General features: G+C 39.5%; 1 protein-coding gene across 4 annotated transcripts in view; it reads left to right on the forward strand.

Annotated features, from left to right (window-relative positions):
- Nucleotides 1–20809, forward strand: part of HECW1 (HECT, C2 and WW domain containing E3 ubiquitin protein ligase 1) — a 441131-nt gene that overhangs the window by 136979 nt on the left and 283343 nt on the right. The window lies entirely within an intron of this gene.

Raw genomic sequence — 20809 nt, forward strand, 5'->3', positions numbered from 1 at the left:
TGAGCACATCCACAAGCATATTCAGCTAATCCCTGAAATAGCCCTGCAGTAGGGAGAGTGAGCATCTTGGCATTCATCAGCTCGCAGGAGGCATGCAGTTCCCAGGCTCAGGTCTTCCCTCCCTCCACGGGGCACTGCCTGCAACTCACCCACAGGGGAGCTGTCTTAATTAGTAAATTTAGAGTAACGCAAACAGAGAATGAGCATTTTATGTGTGGTGTTCAGGAAGCATTAAATTAGTACTTAATCAGGTGATGCCGAACGTGCAGGGACCATCACAGGGCAGTAACTTTAAATGTTTTACTTTCCATGTTCAACTTTTTTTCTTATATTGTGTCTCTCAATTTGTTGTGCTGTTGGCAGTGGCTTTATTTCTCTGAGTTTACTCAGCTACCCACCCACTAGTCTTCCCCCTTGGGGAAGGCTTGACTGTCTCTAAGAGAACACTTTTGCCAGCGCACAGCACTCTTATCTGTTTACATTCCCCAGGGACTTCTGAATTTTCTCTTTGGCTGTAAAGGTACAGTAGGAAGTCTTAAAAATACCTTTTTGGATGCATTTAACATTCCAGGAGAATGTTCTCACTTTCATCTTTTCAGGACTGGTATCCTTGGAAAGTTAGGGCTTCCCTGTCCTGGAGAAGCTCAGCCTACACGCATCTCCAGGTACAAGCTTTGCCTCCAATGTAACCGCAAGACTACGTGTGCACACGGATAATCTCAGGGGATTTTATTCAGTGATCCAAGAAACACAATGGCCATATATCCTCCCTTGCCATTTATCTGAGTGAGCTTTCCCTGATTAACAGGAGGGAGAAGACAGAGATCAGGACCGATGCTCCCAAAGGACTTAGTTTGTGAAATATAAGCATAACCGCAACCTCCTACATGACGGAGGCACTAGAACCCCAAAGGCACAGAACACAGCAACCTTATTCCCAGGTTCCATGGAAAGACAGTGCAAAACCCCTCACCCCAAATTGCATGATAAAGGAAATATGTAACAGCCTTGGTACTTTCATGTTTTTTTGTTTAGATCTTCAAAATTGAACATTTCTTATGCCTTTCTGTAATATTTTCCGGGAAGATTCACCATGGTCCAGGATAAGTCTACATTACTAGCTGGATTTATAAAAATATCTGGAGATGAACGAGAGATCACTTAATGCAGATATCTTACCATTTAAAGCAGAAACACTTTTCAGGTTCTGGGATGATTCTCGGCAGGATGCACGCTCATCTCTAGAATAAGCCCAAATAAGGGGGAGTTTCATGCTAAGACTAGTAGTTCTCAACCAGGGACACATCTCAGATCTCCAGATTTACCTTTACATGTGCAGCCTGGTCATTTGCATTTTGAAAAAGTATCCGGGGGTGGTTCTTATATGGACCCCTGGTTGAAAACTACTGGCTAAAACCGATGAGAGCTAGGCCTGTCTGTGTCGATGAATGAGAATGGAACAGAAATCTACACTATACAGGTCTTTATGCTACAGAGAGGATCTTGTTGCTCTATATAGGCTTCCTAAAGCCTGTGAAAGGTCCTTTTTGGAAAAGCAAACAAATAGACATTAGGGCTTATATGTTGCAATGACTAGCATCTCTGTGTCTGTTGGGTCCCCCAGGACATAGATACTGGTTGTGCAAGAGACAAGTAACATCTGTGAAAGGAAAAGAAAGGAAGTAGAATCGGGCTGGGAGCTGCAGCCTGACAGTCTCTTCCACCCCGTGGGACCCTCAGGAGCAAAGCCTGCCTGTTCAGAGACACCCATGATGGATGGAGAGCGGCCAGGCCCTTGGGCCCCCACCAAGCTCAGGGCATTGTAAGAAGACCACGACCACACCTCATAAGTGAGGCAGCTGGAAGCAATGAGTCCCTATCTCCATTATTTGTCACACTCACCAGAGATATTAAAAAAGATCAATTCTGGACTTTTCAGAATTTGGTCAGAAGCAGCTGGAATAAGGAGGAAGAACTAAGATGTGGAGGGAGAGAGGGCAATGAAAGAAAGAGGGAGACAGACTTGACTCATTAGATTTCTCTCTGGGTCAGGGCATGTGCTAGAAGGCAGGGCTTGGAAGAATGGGGCGGTAAGATTTGAGGGATCTTAAAAACCCCTCACGTAGGAAGTGAAGCCTAAAGAGGTTGTGTGCTGTCCTAGATTGTCCAGAGAGCCAGGGCTCAAGGGAGCCGTGGGGTTAGCCTCGGCTCCACCCAGCCTCACGTCTGCCCAAGACTGCGCACCCCTCCTAAAACAGAATGTTCCTTGTCGGTTCATTCCCCTTGACCTCAGAATTATATGTCTTTACAACTGTAGCATTCTTGTTTAAGGCTTCCCAGCTGAAGATGATCCCGAAGTTTCTTTATCTCCACTTTATCTTTATCTCCACTCCCTCATGTCCTGGAGGTTAGCTCTGTATCTAGAACGTATTCGCAGGTGGAGGTGAGGATCCTTGGGCACCCGAAGCCCACAGCCAGCTTCCCTAAACATCCACTATATCTCGGTCTTGCTTTTTAGTTATAGTGTTATTCAGGCATAAATGGAAGGTCATCAGAGGCCTTTAATTCCACCCCAGAATTTGTCGTGTTGACACCAATGGAAAAGCAGCAATAGAGAATCACTAATTCTCTACATTTATTGACTTGGGAACTCAATTGAAAGATCCGCTGCCCTCCTCCTTTCCCTCCCCACCCCCATCCCTCCCCCTCTCCCATAGATTTCAGTTTCCAAAGTCCTAAGCCACCGTGTTGCAATAACTCCTGGAGAGATAAGCTCCAAACCCCCTGCACATGAAGCCGCCAGCTCTAGACTTCATTGAGTCGGGGACCACCATGCTCTCGCCCTAGCTATTCTCCAGTCACTGTCTTGGGTTCGGCTTTGAATTCTCCCTCTGAGAGAGCAATTATGTATGAGTGAGCTGAGTCATGCCCTTGGCAGAGGCAAGGAACTCCGTCAAGGAGACCAATATCCTTGGGTGGATCTAGAAGTGGTCTGACCTGAGAGATGAGGTCTCCTTCAGGGGCCGCCTGCCCTCTGCCCCCCAACAAGGCTGGGCACCCCCCTTTCACCTCCCTCGGAACCCAGATCACCTGGGGAGCCCTGACTCTTCCTGAGACCTGGGAGGAGCTCCACCACCAGTATTTTCCCATTAGGAAGCAGCAATCTCAGCACAGAAATAAAACTGTCCTGCTGACTTGCTCACAGCCTGTCCCAATAATTGTTCTGAGCGTCATCCTGACGCAGCAGCCCCAGCAGAACAGGCCACACAGGCTCAACTCTTTCTGTTAACCATGCCCAGCAGGACCAGAGCCGCCAGCACAGAGCAAGGCTGTGGCACTGAACATCCTCTCGGTCTGCTCTTTAGAAGGTGTCTTGTGTTTGAATACATAATCTGTCCTGTTCTTTCAAAGTAAGTGCTTTTATAAAAGGTCTGGACTGACCTTTAAACATATTTTTCTCTCCCTTAGATGGAAATGTATTTCTAGTTATTTCTAGTCTTTTGGTGGATTCAACTTTAGAGAGGGAGACAGGTAGGGGAAGGATGCTTTTTGTGTGGAACTCAAAGATTGGTTTAAACTAGGGCATGCACGTTGCATAGCTATTTTCCTCAGACAGCAGGTGGCCCAAAAACGTGCGTGTGTAGCTAATTGTTTTGAGCTTTGCTTGTTTGAAGTAGTGTGTAGTAAGTGGTTTTGTGCAAGCAAGGGAGTGCCAGCTTTATATGCAGGCACAAATGAGACGCCTCTCTTCTTGGTAGTGCTGGATTTAGAACCCGAATTTTCTCTTTTCAGCAAGAACTAGAAGTCCCTTAGTGCTGGTTTTTATCCCCTGATCCCCGTTTGCATTGTGCTGAATATTTTTTTTTTTTTTTTTTTTTTTTTTTTTTTTTTACGTTGTGCCGAATTCTTAGAGAACGCGGCATCCCTGGTATCCTGCTGCCGTCTGGGTATGGTGCTGTGGGTCAGCAGATGTGGGTTCTGGGTCTGTTTGCTTACTTCTTTTTTTGTTTGTTTGGTTGCTTGCTCACTTCTGCTTTCTTAATGAAGATTCTTGTTTTACACGATTTCAAACCATAAGTCAGTATCCTAAGGATCACAGCTACCTATATACTGTACCATGAATGGATATGTCTTTTCTTTTGTCCCTTGCAGATTTTTTTTCCCCACAAAGTAGAACTAGGATTCTGAAATATTTTATTCTCTGTAAAAGTTTTGGATATTAGATTACCCACGTCGCTCTTGCCTCATGACCTACTAGGAATTAGACCTCAGACCCCAGAATAAGGATCCTAAGACACAGGCTCATCCTGGTTTGGGTGTTGTAGATGGAGACATGGACCAGTCGTTCACTATTCACTTGGCACCGATTTATTGAGCACCGACTATGTACCAGACACAGTTGTGTTGGAGACACAGCCATGAACAAACAGGCCGCTGCCCTCATGGAGATTTCATTCTAGTTGGGGGATGTGGGTTTTTGTTTTGCTTTGTTTTTTGTTTTGTTTTTTTTTTTTTTTTTTCAGAAATTAAAGTAAGTATCTAGCATGATGTCAGGAACTGGGAAGTTCTTTTTTTTTAAAATATTTTATTTAAATTCAATTTGCCAACATATAGTATGGCACCCAGTGTTCACCCTATCAAGTGCCCTCCTTAGGGCCTGTCACCAAGTCACCCCATCCCCTCACTCTCCTCTCCTTCTGTAACCCTTTGTTTGTTTCCCAGGAACTGGGAAGCTCTAAGAGGAAAGAGAGAGCAGGTAAGGATAGGTGGGGAAGGGAGGACCCAGGGGCACCCTGTGTTCACCCACTTTGCTATTGCACCCCACCTCTGGGTATAATCTCCAAAAACTCATGCTATCTCTAACCTTGCATAAAAATATAACCCAGAAGTCATCACTTCTAAACTTCCCGACAAGATTATTTTACTTGGCTGCCAGTGTTTTTTGTAGTTGTTGTGGGTTTTTTCTGGGGGGGGAATGGTTTGATTTTGTTGGTAAATTTATTTAAAAAACAGTTCTTTATAAAAATTCAAAATCTGAGCTTCTTTTGAAAAATAACCAATAGTTCTTATTCTGCTTGGCAGCAATTGTCAGGAGCTGAGTGAGGAGGTCCTTGTTAAGTTAGGGGGCATGTGACCTTCTGATTGTCCTTGTTCCCATGTAGCTCGCCTCCTGCTGGCCTCTGAAGGCAGCCCAGGCTTCAGCCTATTTCGATGCCAACCCTGCAGTGCTCAGAGCAATGGTGTCTCCAGTATGAGGGAGCCTTCCTTCCTGGATGGGCACCAAGGAGCTTTCTCCTCCCACCTGGTCTCACATGGCCCAGCAGGGTAGGGGACTCAATCATTTATACTTTTCACATGCAACAGTTGCAGGTCTAAGAATCTAAGATGCTCTTGGAGTTCTGGGTCTGTTACACTCCTGCCTAATTAAAATTCAAGCCCGTTCTCTCATTATTTCATCTTTTGTCCTTTATCAGTTCAGCCCACCAAATCCTTCCCAGACTTTCTCTTCCCCAAAATGCAATTAGCCAAAGTATGTTATTTTGTTCCAACTCTCATTTATTTCATTTCAATGTGGTTTTTCAGAGTTTGATGCCATTCATTACCTGGCATCAGAGTGTGACCCCAGCAATTGCAAGAGGCAGTGTCCTCTGAGGTAGACCTGATACTCCGGGAGGCACGTGCCCTGGGATCTTCAGCTCATCTCCCAAGAATGTCAGCATTCAGGAGTGTCCCCCTCCTTGTCTTACCCGGTTCAACCAATGTTTAGATATTTCCAAATGTACATAACTGTCATAACCATAACTTTGCAGTCACTCTAATCAGTATGTAATTTTCACTTAAATAACCTTTCCCTACTCCATAATGGACACTAGATTCTTTATTAGGTGATGCCTTCTCCCCAGTTATTCATATCTTTCCTCATGTCAGAAGAACACATCTGAGTGTCATCCATAACATTTTGTTCCGGTCAGTATTCCTGTCAGTGAGGGTCCTCTTGATTCTCACTCATAGGCCTGTGCTCATTTTCTGGGAGTAGATCTCTTTGTAACCACCCTAGGGTTGCCACTGCCTTTATCCAGGAACCAGCAGGCTTGGCATCAGCTGGGAGCTTAGAAATGCAGACTGCCAGGCCCACTCAGGAAATGCTAAGTCAATATCTGCATTTTATTTTATTTTTTTTAAAGATTTATTTATTTATTTATCAGACACAGAGAGAGAGAGAGAGGCAGAGACAGAGGAGGAGGGAGAAGCAGGCTCCATGCTGGGAGCCTAACGTGGGACTCAATCCCGGGACTCCAGGATCGCGCCCTGGGCCAAAAGGCAGGCACTAAACCACTGAGCCACCCAGGGATCCCCAATATCTGCATTTTAATAAGATTCCCAGGAAATGCATGTAGGCCTTTCAGTAGCATTGACACAAATGTCCTTGAATTACTAAGTAATTCATCAAAATATCTAATAGTCATTTAGGAAAGTAAACTTTCAATGTAGTTTAATAGTGGATATATAATGTGGAAAAACCAATTAAAGTCACTAAAAAACAGTTGTTAAATTAAATAGAATGTTATTATCAGTTGGACAAGACTGGAAAGAGGTTAAGCGATGACATGGAAGTCCAGTGCCCTACAGCTGGGGTCCTGCTTTGCTCCCAGCTATGTGACCCTGAGGAAGTTACTTAGCCTAGTCATCTGCAAGTTCACCTACTCAGTAAAATTTTCTGTAGGGCCCAGAAATACATCTTCAGCTGCCTGGGATCCACCAGTGGAGACTGCTTCCTCCTGAAACCCAAGCATCTAGATTTCTAAAAAGTCCTGAGGTCATTTTGAAGCCCAGCTGAGTTTGGGAACCACTGACACCCTCATGGAGCCTCTAACTCCCCTTTTCTCAAACGAGGGTAATATGGGTTTTTGAGAGAATTTAGTGGTAGCACAAAGAGAAAGATTATGTCAAATGCCTTACACAGAGTAGTTGCTCAACACAGTGATAATGGTGAGGATGATCTTGGGGATGGTGGTGATGATGATGATGATGATGATGATGGATAATAGATTCTTTACTAGGTTATGGGGAAGATGGTGGTAGTGGGAGCAGTAATGATGATGATGATGTAGGTTCTATTTACACACTTGCTGGATATGCACCAATCTATAAGCTTTACTTTACATATGAGTCTGTGTGGAAGCCCATTAACAGAAATTGTCAGAAAAAAATATGATTATTTTGTTACGGCTGCTGGTAAGTCTGCACCAGACTTGAATCCTCCCTTTTAATAATTCTGGGTGTTTTATTTTAATTTTTTAAAATTTATTTTTAATTGAGGTATAGTTGATGTATATATAATATGAAGAGGCACTAACTTTCAGTTATAAAATAAATAATAGAGGTGAAAAGCCAGCAAAGGGAATAATAATGGTGTTTTATGTTCGTTTTGTACTTTCAGTTTTCCAGGTGCTTTGCTGCACATCATCTCCCTTGTGTTCTTGAGGGGTGCACGTGATCTTAACCTCACTTGATAAGGACACAAAGAAGCAAGGGGCTTGCTTAAAGCTGCTCACTGAACAACCTGAAAGGGGCTCGTGTCTTTGGACCCTGGGACTCTGTAGAAAGACAGTTGTCTCATATTAAGGAGAGTTTTCCTGGCAAATCCTTTTGGTTGAGTGCTGATGAATCTCTGCCAATTGTTAGATTAACAATCATCTGGGAAGTATCTTTGTTTCCTGGGTTGAGCGCTAATTTAGTCTTATTTTTAGGTCTTTTCAAATCTGAGGAGGCCAAACAGAGGATCTTTTTTTTTTTTTAATGGATAATCAATGACCACTGAGAGCAAAATAATAAAGGCCCACTTAACTGAAAGAGTAACATAATTTAGGTAATTGTTAGAAGAAAATATGACGTGGTCCACTAACCCTATATTATAGCACTTGTATCTGCAATTTTTCATGAATTCCTTGAGGTAATTAGTTTTATGAAATATTGCCAGGTGGCACTTTTCTACTTTCCCAGCCCTCTTGGAAATATCTGACAAGCGATCAGACTGGAAAGCTATGTCAAGGAGTTTTGCAGAATGTACTAGAAAGCACATCTATCAAACACTGAGTCAATACACAGTCTACTGACACCACACTCCTGGAAATCTCAAAAAAAGCCTCCTTGCCTCCTCCACCACTCCTTTTCCTTAGCAGAGGGTTCAGCCCTCCAGCTCCCAGAACACGATATGAAAGTGTATGGGGATCCAGGGCTCTCTCAGCTCCATGTCCATTGAATTATCATCCATACTCTCCTCTCCATCAGCACTGTCCTACCTCCCAGAGAAATGGCCACTCTCTACTCTCTTGAAAACCACAGGACCAACTATGTTATCTGTCTAAACTTGTGTTCACCATGGTTACTTATACCCCCAAGGCCCTGTGGTGTCACTAGAAGGAGGGGTTTTTTAATTACTTCCTCTAAGGTCACCTCAATACTCACTGGCTGCCCAGTGGTGTCTCCAAATACTCAGTCCAGTATTCCACTCCCTGTTTTTTTAGTATTCATGTATGGAAAGTTTAATTACAAGCCAAGAAGGGGAGCACAATGTCTTTATTAATCATTATGATAGATTAAAAATTAGAACCCCAATTCTATATTATTTAAGAATTAGGCATCTAAAAGCTCAATAGGTGTGCCCAATGTAATCCAAGTTGCCAACCCATTTATATTGATTTCTCATCTGGAATCCTACTTTCATGCCAGAGAGCTTGAAATAAAAATAATTGAGGATACTACAGATACTTTCATATTATAAATTCATTCATTCATAAATATTTGTAGAGTAGTTACTCTGGGCCAGATGCTGTGGTTACTCTGGGCCAGATGCTGTTCTATATGCAGAGGATAAAATAGTGATCAAAGCCAGTCCTGATTTTCAAGGCCTACAGTCTACTGAAAGAGAAAAGTCACTCAAACCATAACCTCTATGGGTATTCAGAAGGAAAAGAACATTGTTCTATGAGCACACATGAGTGGTGTATTTTACCTAGACTGGGATTTAGGACATGGACCTGAGGAAAGGATACCTAATGGGGAACGGACACATGAATTATATAGTTAATTAGATAAAAGAGGCAGATTTTCTTACTATGAAAATTAATGTCATCTGCTTTTAAGAAAATCTGACCTCAGGCACCCCAGGTGGCTCAGTGGCTTAGCGCCGCCTTCAGCCCAGGGCATGATCCTGGAGACCCAGGATCGAGTCCCGCGTCGGGTTCCCTGCATGGAGCCTGCTTCTCCCTCTGCCTGTGTCTCTGCCTCTCTCTCTGTGTCTCTCATGAATAAATAGATAAAATCTTAAAAAAAAAAAAAGAAAAGAAAATCTGACCTCATTATTTAATATGTAGAGGTATGAAAAATAAAGCAAGTTAATACTTTTTAGGTCATCTTTCCAGAACAATCTTTGCAACGTGTAAAGTGTATTGCTCATTACCTTGCAAACCGTCTCCTGTATTTCTGGACAATTATTCTTCAAATGATTGCACACTCTAGATCGGTAGGAGGCTCTCATAAATATTTTGAAGGTCTTCAAGGAAAAGAATAATGACTGGCTATTTGCTTTATCATACTACAAAATAATAAATTTGCAGAGTTAGTATTTTGGTCACAGAACCACATGTGGCACAAGAGGTCTACTGAGCACCATAAGAAGGAAGAATTACAATTCAAGCCAAGTAAGAATATAGTAGAATAAAAGATGAGTGCCAAAGTAATTTCTCTCAATTACTAATACCACAGTGAAATACTGGAATAATTAATAAGTAACGCATTAGCCTAATGTGTGCCAAGGGAGTGATTAGTTAAGTAAAAGCTACTGCATTAAAAGCAGTATTTCCTAGAAGAGTGCATTCTCCTCTCTATCTCCTTTCTCTACATATGGCTCCCCCCATTTCTCCCCATCAAAGGAAAAAAAAAGGATATAGATAAGTATTGCAAATCATTTGTTTGATTCTATTTGTGCTCTGTAAGGCTTAATTTCAACCTGAAATCTAAACTTTTTAGTATAATTGATACAAAAATCAGGAAACAAAAAGGAAAAATTAACTTTTCCTGTTCCAGAATTAGCAATTTGTGTTACAGTGATTACTACCGGATATTTGCTTATTCTTTCCATTGTTCATTCATTCTGTGAACCTTAACTGATACAACACACAAACAGATGTTTACATAAATAGGGTATGTATGCTGATATTCCAAGATGAGATATTAGTAGCTGTTCATAAAAGACTTTTGTGGTCAAGTAAGCTTGAGAAACACTGGACTGAACAAACATAATCTGATTTCTTTGCTGCAGGACCTCTTAGTTTAATGTGTGATGAGAGGGAGATTCAGAAATGCAGGATTTAAGTGGCATTGTCTTGAACATCATCTACTAACTCATGATTCCTTGGGTATGCTCTGGGAGTTGTACATCTAAGCAGTTGAGCAGTATTTTTGCCTTCCGGATAAGGAGGCTGATATTAGCAGGGCCGATTAGAACCCCTAGCAGGAGGGGAGTAGGTCAGACTTCTCACTCTAATGGAGGGATAGCAGCAAACTTCTAGTGGTGAGGAGATGCAGAACCAAGACAGAGCACAGACATACAGACCAAGAAAACTCAATGGTGATTTATTTTATTTGCATTATTAATTTTAATGATATGAAATACTAATAGTAAAAACCAGATGTTGAGGGTCAATAACTACCAGGAATTTCAGGAGAGTGGATAAAGTCCATAGGCTCTTGCCTCAGATTTTTTAGGTTTATATCCATGCTTTGCAACTGCTGATTTCTATGACCTGAGTCAAGTTACCTTACCTCTCTAAAGCTCAATTTTTTCGTATATAAAGGGAAATAATAATAATACTTACTGCAAAGAAAGAAAGCATAAGTAGAACACTTCCATCAGATAACATAAGTATATGTGACAATGTATATAATTGCTAGTATTCTGTTTTGATCTACAAAAACTGCAATTTTGTAAGGCTCGTGAGATTAAAATGCCTTGTCTTTTTTCTGACACTAAACACGTGCTTTTCCTATTTTCCAACACCGGCAGGGTGTCCAAAAATTCAATTCAATTCTGACACTAACTCTCAGAGTTAGCATAGACCCTAGAGCTTAAGGACTCAATCCCACCACACTGCCTCCACTTTAGGCCCTACCTGCAAATGGGGTGCCCAGGCTACATTTCTGTAGGCCAACTATGAATTCTTCCTAGACAAGTATAAATTCCAGGGTTGCCATGACTCTTCCCTGGTGTTCAATAATTTAATAGAATGACTTACAGAACTCAGAAAAACACTATACTTAATATTATAGTGCATCATAAAATATTCTAGTTAACAGCCAGAGATACCTAGGGCAAGATCCTAAAAGGTCCCTGAGGCATAGAAGCTTCTCTCTGTGGGGAGTTGGGATGCACCACCCTTTTGGCACATAGATTTATTCACCAACTTGGAAGCTCCCCTGAACCCTGTCATTAGGGGTTTTTATGGAGGCTTCATTAGGTAGGCATGATTGGTTAAATCATTGCCTATTGGCAATTGATCTGAAAGTTCTGATCTTCCTATCACATGTTTGGTTTTTCTGGTGACCAGAACTATCCTAAAGCTCAAGGCCCATGAAGAGTCACCTCATCAGCATAAATTCAGGCATGAGTGAAAGGGGCGTATACAATTAAGAAAAAATGCTCTTATCACTCAGGAAATTCCAAGAGTTTAAGTTGCTCTGTGCCAGAAACTGAGGACAAAAACTAAATACATATGTGAAACCACACACCTCTTATAAGAATAAATATAAATATATATCTCCTAAGAACAGAAAATCCTCAAACTGAATGAAACCACAAAATGTATATATATTATATTTTAAAAGGTGTGTATAAATTAAATGATTAAGAGAGAAAAGTGAGAAATAAAAACAAAATAAAAGCCATCTTATTATCAAGTACTGTTTGCTGGGAAAAGGTTCTTAATGTGACAAGGATAATAATATTATATTGATATATTGATGAAAGTTATAGTCCACAATGAAAGAGCCACGAACCTCTATGCTCCTCCTAATAATGTGCATTGAAATAGGTAAAGCTGCAGGAAATGAGCAGAAATGTACTTCTGTTGAGAATTTTAACTCATTTTTTGGCCTACAAATATTATATAAATATTACACAGAAGCCAAATAATATATGAAGTATACATTTTTTAAATTCTGCATGATGGGGGGATCCCTGGGTGGCGCAGCGGTTTGGCGCCTGCCTTTGGCCCAGGGCGCGATCCTGGAGACCCGGGATCAAATCCCACGTCAGGCTCCCGGTGCATGGAGCCTGCTCCTCCCTCTGCCTATGTCTCTGCCTCTCTCTCTCTCTCTCTCTCTCTCTCTCTCTCTGTGACTATCATAAATAAAAAAAAAATTTTTTTAAGTTTCTTTAAAAAAAGAATTCTGCATGATGGTTTCTGATTCCACATGTAGAAACTTGGACATTTACACTCCATCCTAACAAATAGGAAGCTAAACACACTGAAAACTCAACAGCTCCTCCTGAGTATTTAAGAGAGGGGAAGACACAGGGCAAACTGCTGCCCCCAGGACTGGTGAGCCAGACTGGCAAATACAGAGAGTCATGGTTCACCAGGGCAAAGACTCATGAGTAGAAACAACCACAGGGAATCATGCTGAGGTAAGAAAACCTGTACTATACTTGATGAATTGCTGGAGGCTCAGTGTAGACAACGCTGAGAATTAGAAACTCCAGAGACCTAGTCTTAGGGGGCCACCATGATTTTGAGAGATTTATCTCTAGGAACTCAATATATATATAAGGGGATTCTGACAATAAATTCCGACAATAAATATAAGGGGAAAATGCCATCATACTTCTGGCAGAAGGAGGGGAAAAGGAACATCTTGAAGTAACTCAGAGCATTCTGTTCTTAACAAAGCTTGCCCTCAGTGGAAACCAGAGTCTAACCTGATGGATTATTATCAGAGTCTAAGTGACCAGGGGGAAGAAAAATCTCCAACTCAACCCTTTCTAGCCATTCTCTCACCTAATGGGAGAGAAAAATGTAGAGAAACACTGGTGAAGTTGTTGGGAAGCAAGAATTTGCATCTCTTCAAAGCTCCATCTAGCTGTGGACTGAGGATCAAATTGACATGAGGCAGATTAACAGGAGGAAGTCAAATTTAATAGTGTACATTTGGGGAATCCACACAGACATGAAAATTCCAAAGACAGTCAGGAAAAGAAAAAGAGGTATATATGCCATTCTGAACTAAAGAGAAAGGGATACGGGTCTAGGATTTCAGAGGATAGGAGCATTCCTATCTCTAGGAATCTCTAATATTCCTATCTTCTTACCACAGATGTTTGGCAATTGGATATCTGCCCTACCATACAGATGAGTAACTCAGATAAAATTTATCTCTGCCAATAACTCTTATTCTGGAAAAGACCCCCAATTTAGATTCTATTGTGGGGTTAAAGGAGGAGCAAAAGTTTCTCTTGAGGTCACCCGTTCTCAAGTGCCTTCAGCTCAAAATATCCCACATGCCAAAGTGTCCTGAACCCCTTCAAACTTCACACTCTCACTTAAAAGACAGTTGTAATCATAGTACTATAGAATGTTCTCCTACCCTCACATCTCACCACCACATTACTAGAAGCTTATTTTATTAACAGCAGTTTCTTTTACCCCATGTGGCGTATCAGGCTATCAGGAAAAAAAAAATGACAAGGCATACAAAAAGGCAAAATATACAATTTGAGGAGATAGAGCAAGCATCAGAACCTGTCATGGCAAGAATGTTAGAATTATCAGACTGGGAATTTAAAACAATTATGACTTATATGCTTTCTCCAAGGTTTATATGCTAAGGACTCTAGTGAATAAAGTAGACAGTATGCAAGAACAGATAGGCAATGTAAGCAAAGAGATTAATTCCTAAGAAGAAACTAAAAAGAAATGCTCAGTATCAAAGTTGCTATAACAGAAATGAAGAATATTTTTGAGATGGGCTTACTAGAAGAGTGGTCACTGCCAATCAAAGAACCTCTGAGCTTGGGAATATCCCAGTGGAAACCTCAAAAACCTGAAAGAAAAGAGAACAAAGACTGAAAAAAAAAAAAAAAACCCAGAACATAACATCCCATAACATATCATGGGAGTACCAGGAGAAGAAAGAAAGAAAAAAACAAAAGAAATATTTGAAATAATGACTGAGAATTTCCCCAAAGTTAATGTAAGACACTAAAGCCACAGCTCCAGAAAGCTCAGAGAACCCCAAGAAGAATAAATACCAAAAAACTACACCTAGGCATATCAAATTCAAACTATAGAAAATCAAAGATAACTCTGGAAGAAACCAGAGTAAAACAACAACTTACCTATAAAGGAACAAAGAGAATTACATCTGACTTTTCCTTAGAAACCAAACAAGCAAGAAGAGAGTGGAGTGATATATTTAGTGTTTAGAAAAAAAAGCCACCAACTTAGAGTTGTACTTTTCTCATCCACTCTAGCTTTATTTCAAAAGTGAAGGAGAAATAAAAACTTTCTCAGACAAACAAAAATTGAGGGAATTTGTTACCTGTGGACATGTCATGAAAGATAGGTTAAAAGAAGTTTTCGGAGACAAGGAAAATACTATAGGTCACAAACTCAGATCTACATAAAGAAAGGAAGAGCATTGAAGAAGGAATAGGTGAAAATAAAATAAAAACTTATTTTTCTTGTTCCTTTATTTTTTTAAGATTTGTATTTATTTATTTGGTAGAGAGAGGGAGCACAAGCAGGGAGAGTGGCAGAGGGAGAGGGAGAAACAGACTCCCTGCTGAGCAGGGAACCCGATGTGGAGCTAGATCCCAGGACTCCGGGATCATGACCTGAGCCAAAGGCAGACACTTAACTCACTGAGCCATCCAGATGCCCCAATTTTTTTTTATTCTTACTTGATTTAATAGGAAATAGTTTTTTCAAAGTAATAATAGCAACAATATATTTGATTATATATGCTTACGTGGATATCTTATGTATATGTGCATAGATGTGTACTAAGTTGTGTATGCTTATACATGAGTGAAATGCATGACAGGAACAATACAATAGCGGAAAGGAAGGAATTAGGATTCTTTTGTTATTTAAGGTACTCACACTACCCATGAAGTGGTATGGTGTTATTTGAGAGTAGATTTAGATTAGTTGTAAATTTATATTGGAAACAGTAGGACAACCAAGAAAATAAGTGAAGAAGAAAAAATGGAATTACATAAAACCCCTAATTAAAACCACAGAAAACAGAAAAAGGGTGGAAAAAAGAAATAGGAACAAAGAACAAGGGCAACTATTAGGAAACAGTAGCAATAAAGGTAAATATTAATCCAAATATATCAGTAATCATTTTGAAGGCCAGTGGCCTAAGGGTACCAATCAAATGTCAGAGATTGTCAGAGTGGATCAAAAAACTGGACCCAAATATATGTTGTCTACAAGAAACCAATATAAATATAAAGGATTATGTAGATTGAAAGTAAATGGATGGAGAAAAATGTGCCAAACTAACATTAATCAGGAGAAAGTAGGAGTAGCTATATTAATTTCAGACAGTAGAATTCAAAGCAAAGAAAGTTATCAGTGATAGAGAAGGGCATTACATATGATAAAGGAATCAGTTTTCCAAGAAGACACAACAATCCTATGTGTGCACCTAAAACACTGTGTTAAACTACACGAGCCAAAAACTGCATAGAGAAATACGTGAGTCCACTCTCATAGTTGGATCTCTTGATGCACCTGTATCAGAAGTGGACAGGCCCAACAGGCAGATAATCAGTAAGGACATAGTTGAGCTCAACATACTCTGAGTCAACTGGATACAGTTGAGGTCTATAGATGACTTCATCCAACAGCAGGACATACATGCTTCTTAACATGGAACATACACCAAGATAGACTACATTCTGGGGTGTAAAACACACTTTAACAGCTATGAAGTAATAGAAATAATACAATAACTGCTGTCAGAGCACAATGGAATTGAGCTAGAAATCAGTAACAGAAACTAAAATCACCAAACCTGTGGAGCTTAAACAAGCACTTCTAAAAAACACATGGAAAGGTCTTATTTTTTAGCCGGGGGGAGGGATAGAGAGAGTGAGGGAGAGAGAATCTTAAGCAAGCTCCACTCCCAGCACAGAGCCCCACCCTAGGCTCAATCTCACAACGCTGAGACCATGACCTGAGCCAAACCCAAGAGTCAAATGTTTAACCAACTGAGCCACCTGGACACCCTAAGTCATGGGAGAAATCTTAAGAGGGGTTTTAAAATATTTCTAACTAATTGAAATTGAAAACCAGCTTAGCAAAATTTGTGGAATGCAAGAAAAGTAGTGCTTAGAAGGAAATTTTTAGCATTGAATGGATCTATTAAAAAAGAAGAAAGATCTAAAATCAATAAGCTAAGTTCCCACCTTATGAAACTAGAAAAAGAACAACAAATTAAAGCCAAAGTGAACAGAAGAAAATAAATAATGGGAATTGGGGCAGAAATCAATGAGACCTAAAACAGATAATTAATTGAGAAAATCATCATGATTACAATTACAGTTCTGCTCACAATACAATTAAACAATAAGGTTTTTAAAAACCCCAACAATTTTTAAAATTGAAAAATAATTGTTGACCAGAGAAGAATTAAAGCTATAATTTTGGCTATTTAGAAAATAATGTCAGTGTGATGATTATACATTGAAACTTATCAAATATTGTTCAATTATTTCAATTATTTATTAAAATTATTCATAGGGAAAAATTCACAATCATGTTTTTATTACTTAAAATCTAAGAAAAAATTACTTAAACACTCAGATGAAGAAATTAGAGAACTCTTAGTCAAACCTAAATTTGGAAGGAAAAACTAAATAATTAAAATATAAGAAAAAACTGACGTATTAAAAATAAAATACAGGAAAACAGTGGCATTGATAAATAAATTTAAAAGCACTTATTTGAGGGAGGGCAACATTCTGGCAGATGTAATGAAAAGAAAACAAATATCCATGATTAGAATCAGAAAAGGTATATAAAATTACATAAAGTTGACAGAGATACATTAACATACGTTTTTACATTCAGAATTATAGTATATTTTAAAGAGTTGGATTAATTTCTTAGAAGAGGAAAATTACCATATTTACAAAGTATAAATTTCAAAATACCAAAATTATGAAAGAAATTATAAAACTTGCCAAAGAATACCTATTAAATTTTCCAGAACCACAGCATTTTAGAAATGGATATTTATACACTTTCAAGAAATACATAATTCACATGCTAATTATCAAAGATGAGTAGTAATTATCAGAGGAGAGAAAGCCCTTGTCACTTTATTTTCTGAGGCTCCCATAACCAGTGCCCAAACCTACAAGTATATCACAAAGTAAGAAAACTAAAACTGACATCTTTCATAAATATAGGTGCTAACATCCCGTTAGATTATTAGTAATCAGAATCAACAATCTATAATTCATTCCTTTGTTTAAAAAGTATTTACTGAGTCTCTCGAATGTGCCATTCCGCTAAGCGTGCCGAATACAGGGTCACTGCCCCCAGGGAGCTTACTTTCTAGTTGGGAAAACAGATCCATACAAGTAACTACAGAATTAGTTACCAGATTGAGATCAATGCTAGGAGACCCACCATGGGCCAGGACGGTGTGTGATGAGGTGACTCGCTCATGGGCTCAGAATTAAGAGCTGTAGTTCAGAGCCAGAGCACCAGGGTCGGGATCAAAGTCTGCTGCTTTATTAGCTATGCAACCTTTAACCCAGTGGTTCTCAACAGGGAGTGATTTTGCTCCCCGGACAATATTCGTAATGTCTGGAGACCCATTTGGTTGTACAACTCGGGAGGCTGGTAGTGGCATCTAGTGGGTAGAGGCCAGGGATGCTGCTAAACAGCGTCCTGCGGTCCACAGGATGGCCCCCACAGCAAATTGCTGTCTGGCCCCAAATATCAGTAGTGCTGAGGTTGAGAAACCCTAGTACATGATCATGAATCCCAAGTATGTTTCTCTAGTGGGGGACTAAAAAGCCAGAGCCATACGTCTCACTGTTCACTAGGCCTTTCCAAGCGGAACTTTACACCCCCCCAAAAAATGTCATCTTCCTCTGAAAATCTTGCGTTCTTTTGAGGTTTTTTTTTTTTTTTTTTGAGTTTACTTTTTAAAGTCAATGACATCACCATCTACCCATTTGCTGAGTGCCATCCTTTCCCTCACCATGGAAATACGATCTTTAATAAAATTCTAACAACCTACCTCTTAAACATCTCTTGAATCCATTTACGAAGCTCCTTTTTGGGACTTCTGTATACTTCTCCAGTCTTCCTGCCATTCTTGTTTCTGCCCCTCTTACAACAAACATGCTGGGAACCTTCTGTATTTTAGTTGTACTGGCCCCAGAGCTCTCACTTATCCTCCTCTTTTGGCCTATGACAGTTTGGCATTGCCTACAATGGCACACACTTCACCTGATGAAGTCATTCAGGTTTCGGTGTGGATGCCATTTCTTCCAGGACGCTTTTTATGAAACTTCAGGTCTGCAGCCATCTACTCCCCTTCCTTGGCACTTCTCTGACACAGTACAGATTTTATTCTAGAGTTTTATGAAATTAAAACTTGGGACTGCTTTGGGTTAGGGAGACAATTTTGGTATAAGAATGAAGAAACTGGAGAGAATACTTGGGAGAGCTAAAGAAAATAAATAATAGGAATTGGGCAGAACTCGATGAAACCTAAAACAGACAATTAATTGAAAGGGCTAGTTCACCCATCCTAGCCTAAGGAAAAACAGGCACATAGAACACTGGGGCATTTCTATAGCACTTGTAACTGCTGCCAAATGTCTGATAATACACAATTGATCCAATGAAGCCCAGAAAATAAAGCAGTGGTTTTCAACTGGGAGTGAGGAGTGGTGCCCTAAAGGGACAAATGGTGATGTCTGGAGGCATGTTTTGGTTTTCACAGTTGGGTAGCTGCTGTTGGCATCTGACTTATAAGAGGCAGGAACCCTGCAGTGCACAAGACCATGCCAATAATACAGAACTATCTTGCTTAAAATATAAAGTATTTATATTTTATATAAAATATAAAATATAAAGTAAGACTGAGAAACACAGTAAACATACTGTGTGTGTGTGTGTGTGTGTGTGTGTGTGTGTGTGTGTGTGTTGGCAAAGCATGGCAGCTGTCTTCCTCCAGAGCAGGTGAGTTAAGAGACCAACCTAGAACCATGTCTTTATGACTTAGTCTGAGAAGTGTCGTTGCTGCCATCTTGTATTGGTGACACACACCAGCCCTGACTCCAAGCAGAAGGGCGCCTTGTAATGGTGTAATGGTGTGAATACCCGGAGGTGAGGATCACTGGGCGTCATCTGTGAGGCTGGCTAACAATCTACAAAAACAAGTACAGATACTAGAAAATAAATCAGTATAACATTTGGAGATGTCCAGTTGTCTCCCTAAAAAAATTGTCAACTGGAATATTAGAATTAAAGAATTAAATAATGTGACAGGAAACAAAATGAATACATATAATAGACGTCAATAGACTTCATCTAAACTACTGATATAAAGTTAGAAAATATGAGGGAAAGCGAATCCAGTTATAAAGTATCTAGAGCTAGCTGCAAAAAGAAGTCTATGGAAACCTTTTGAAGAAAGATATAAAATTTCACAAAGGGATATAGAAGATTGGAATATTATTGATATACATCATGTGGCTGGGATGGAAACACCAAACTTATATAACTTCATTCTTCACAAACTAATATATAGACTGGATGCAAATCTAAAATCCAAGGAGATAACTCTGGGAAACGAACTAGGGGTGGTGGAAGGGGAGGTGGGCGGAGGGTGGGGGTGACTGGGTGACGGGCACTGAGGTGGGCACTTGACGGGATGAGCACTGGGTGTTATTCTATATGTTGGCAAATTGAACACCAATAAAAAATAAATTTATAAAAAAATAAAAAAATAAAAATAAAATCCAAGGAGAGATTTATATAAATATAATTTCCTACATTTTATGTATATGTATTTTATTAAACAATTCTAGAAACTATCTAGATGAATAAATGGAATAAAACTTTAGGGAAAGAAGTGGGTTTGTTCAGTTTAACATTAATATAATTAAGTAATTTGAGGTGATGTGGTCTCAGTACAGTAGTATAATGGAAGATCAGTGGAACTATATAAATAGTCCAGAAATTGACCCTATTATAAATTTTGTAAGTAATAGTAATAGAATCAAAAACCTCTTGAGTAAAAAATATATTATACAATAAATATTAGATACAATTAATTACCTACTTGGAAAAAAATTTAATCATTTCCTCCATTTGCCATACACCAGTCCCTAATAGATTTGCATTAAATATAAAATATGAAACCATAAAGAGTCAAAGAAAAGTATGGATGAATATTACCTTGAATTGGAGAGATATCTTTTAAGCATAAAATAAGAGAATGATAACAATGGAAATGAAATCCAGATATTTTGACAATATAAAATGTTAAACTCTCTGTAAGTTAAAAAAAAAAAAACACCATAAACAAAATTAAACACAAGTAAATATCAGCAAGTTTTGTCATATTAATGGGGAAATGTGAGTATCCTAAATATGAGGCATAGTAAGATATGTTTTTATGATAAGTAAAGCAGTAAAATCCTATGACAAAATAGAACATACATGAGTTTTCCATCCATTGACTATCCACTCGATACATATTTATTGATCAA

Source organism: Canis aureus, chromosome 21 (genome assembly GCF_053574225.1).
Source record: "Canis aureus isolate CA01 chromosome 21, VMU_Caureus_v.1.0, whole genome shotgun sequence".
Classification (NCBI taxonomy): Eukaryota; Metazoa; Chordata; class Mammalia; order Carnivora; family Canidae; genus Canis; species Canis aureus.